This window comes from Otolemur garnettii, unplaced genomic scaffold (genome assembly GCF_000181295.1).
Source record: "Otolemur garnettii isolate 467f Iridium unplaced genomic scaffold, OtoGar3 scaffold00053, whole genome shotgun sequence".
Lineage (NCBI taxonomy): Eukaryota > Metazoa > Chordata > Mammalia > Primates > Galagidae > Otolemur > Otolemur garnettii.
In genome coordinates this window covers 6566277-6569613 of record NW_003852448.1, presented here as the reverse complement: position 1 = coordinate 6569613, position 3337 = coordinate 6566277, and positions in this window count along the sequence as shown.

Sequence of the window (3337 nt, the reverse complement as noted above, 5' to 3'; positions counted from 1 at the left end):
TTTTTTTTTTTTTTTTTTTTTTTGAGATGAGTCTCACTCTGTCAACCTGGGTAGTGTCATGGCCTTGTCATAGTCACAGCAACCTCAAACTCCTGTGTTCAAGTGATCTTTTTGACTCAACCTCCCAAATAGTTGGGAGTGTCTGTCATACCACCTAGCTAGTTCTTCTTGTTTTTAGAGGAAATGGGGTCTCACTCTTCCTCAGGCTGGTCTCAAACTCCTCAGCTCAAGCAATCTACCTGCCTCTAGGCTCCCAGAGTGCTAGGATGATAGGCGTGAGCCACTGTGTCCAGCCCCTTCAAAGTGATTTTAACAATGACAAGTTCCACATGGCATTAAGCAAATGGTCACTCGGTAGTTCTCTGATTCATTTAGAGGTAAATCAAAAACATTCAGTCCAAAACATACTATTTGCTGCCTGCTTTATGACAGTGGCTTTCTTTAGGGGCCAAAGCCAAAGATCATCAATGTCCTCTGTGCTATGCACTCATGCAGGAGATAATCTGACAACAGAAAATCCTATGCTCTGACTTCAGAAGTGGAACGTAAAGTCCTACCCATCACCCTTCAAGGTGAAGTCTGAATTCTTTGGCGAGGCTCATGAGGTCCTAGACAGACTCAGCCACCCTCCAGCAAAGTGCTAAACTCCTCCCACACCCCTTTTCCTTGTCACCTATGCTTCAGTTTTTAGAACTACTTCTGGTGGACAACAAACTTCAGGGCTGCAAACTTCATGAAGCTGTCCCCATCCCTCTTCTCCCTTTCACGTGGCCAGTTCCTACTTCTTTTGTTTAATTTTCTTCAGCTCTCAGTTCAGACCTCTGCTCTCACCACGAGATGGTTATGTGTACCCCTAGGTGTTGCTGCAACACCTTGTGACTTCCCCAATCACAGCTCTTATAACCTGTAATAAATGTACCTGACTGTGTCCATCAGCAGGACCGGTGACAGTTACCTGCCTTATTTACCCTGTTACTACTCAGCAGCAGCAGTTCAACAAGCAGTTATGGAATAAGTGAAATAAATATGAAAATTTATGTTAGGTGTCAGAAAAAGAAGATGATCCTTCACAGGAGTGTTTTCTTTTTCTTAAAGAAACTCTATAGAAAATGTATACATCCATAATTTGCTATTTTTTGTTGGTTGTTACAATTTATATATATTTTTTCTTTTCTTGAGATAGGGTCTCCCTCTGCTCTGTTGCCTGGGCTAGAGTGCAGAGGTGTCATCATAGCTTACTTACTGCTATCTCAAACTCCTGGGCTTAAGCAATCCTTCTGCCTCAACCTCCCAAATAGCTGGGACTATAGGTGCACACCACTACACTGGGAAAAAATAGAAAATTTTTATATTTTCCATAGAGATAGAACTTGCTATACTACTCAAGCTAGTCTCAAACTCCTAGTCTCTCCTATCCAATTCTCTGTGGGGGGTGGGGGACTCCCGATCTCAAGTGATCCTCCAATCTCAACCTCCCAAAGTGCTGAGATTACAGGTAAAAGCTACAATACCATACCTGGCCACTACATTTTACATTTCTATGTAAAGGTGACTACTAGGTAAGTCACTTTTTCCCCTACAACTAACATTTGTGAGGGTTTTATTGTTTTTTGAGACAGAGTCTCACTATGTGGCCCTCAGTAGAGTGCCATGGCATCACAGCTCATAGCAACCTCAAACTCTTGGGCTTAAGCAATTCTTTTATCTCAGCCTCAAAGTAGCTAGGACTACAGGCACCTGCCACAACGCTCAGCTACTTTTTGTTGTAGTTGTCGTTGTTTAGCCGGGCTGGTCTAGGTTTGAACCCGTCAGCCTCGGTGTATGTGGCTGGTACTGTAACCACTGTGCTACTAGATCCGAGTCATAACTAACATTTGTTACATAACAATCAAGTGTTACAGGATTTCGGAAGGCAGCTGTCTGTAGACGATCATGCCTGTTTCTAATGGGGTCTCCGAAATCAGGAGAGCTCAAAATACTCATCCGTGGTCTAATATATCTCCTTACAAATATTTCTCTGACCCAAAATGATATTGAGGGAGAAATGATTATAAAATAGCATATAATGTGCATCATACAATCTGCTTATGTAAAACTGTGAATCTCTAATTAACTATGTATGCATGTATATAAAGGAATAATGCTCTTCAAAATGTAAAGAATGGTTATTTCTGGGTTGGGATTCCAAATGACCTTTACTTTCTTTGTACTTTTCTTTTCTTTTATTTTTTTGAGACAGAGCCTCAAGCTGTCCCCCTGGATAGAGTGCTATGGTATCACAGCTCACAGCAACCTCCAACTCCTGGGCTCAAGGGAGTCTCCTGCCTCCGCCTCCCAAGTAGCTGGGACCACAGGTGCCTGCCACAATGCCTGGCTATTTTTTTTGGTTGCAGCCATCATTGTTGTTTGGTGAGCCCGGGCTGGATTCAAACCTGCCACCTTAGGTGTATGTGGCTGGCACTTTAGCCACTTGAGCTACGGGCACCAAGCCTGTACTTTTCTTTTTAACTTTTATAATAAATGGCTATTATTTTTATAAATCAAGCTATTTTTTCTTTTCTTTTTCTTTTTTTTTTTTTGTAGAGACAGAATCTCACTTTATCGCCCTCGGTAGAGTGCCATGGCATCCTACAGCTCACAGCAACCTCCAACTCCTGGGCCTAGGCGATTCTCTTGCCTCAGCCTCCAGAGTAGCTGGGATTACAGGCGCCTGCCACAACACCCAGCTATTTTTTTTGTTGCAGTTTGGTCAGGGCTGAGTTTGAACACACCACCCTCGGTATATGGGGCCAGTGTCCTATTCACTGAGCCACAGGTGCTGCCCTATTTTTTCTTTTTTTTTTTTTAATTGAGACAGAGTCTCATTTTGTCACCCTTGGTAGAGTACCATGGTGTCATAGCTTGCAGCAACCTCAAGCTTTGGACTCAAGCAATTCCCTTGCTTCAGCCTCCCTAGTAGCTGGGAAGTACAGGGGCCCGCCACAACACTCAGCTATTCTTTAGAGGCAGGGTCTCGCTCTAGCTCAGGCTGGTCTTAAACCTACGAGCTCAGGCAATCCACCTGCCTCAGCCTCCCAAGTGCTGAGATTACAGGCATTAGCCACCACACCACACCCCTTTTTCAAAGAAAACTTTTTCTTCCCAAATTATTTCCTTTTTAACATTAATTATATTTACCTTTAGCTGAGCATGATACCTCAGACATGTAATCCTACCACTCTGGGAGGCTAAAGCAGGTGGATTGCTTAAGCTCAGGAGTTTGAGACAAACCAGGGCAAAAGTGAGGAACCTCCCCTCCTGCCATCTCTATTAAAAATAGAAAAACTGGCTCGGCGCC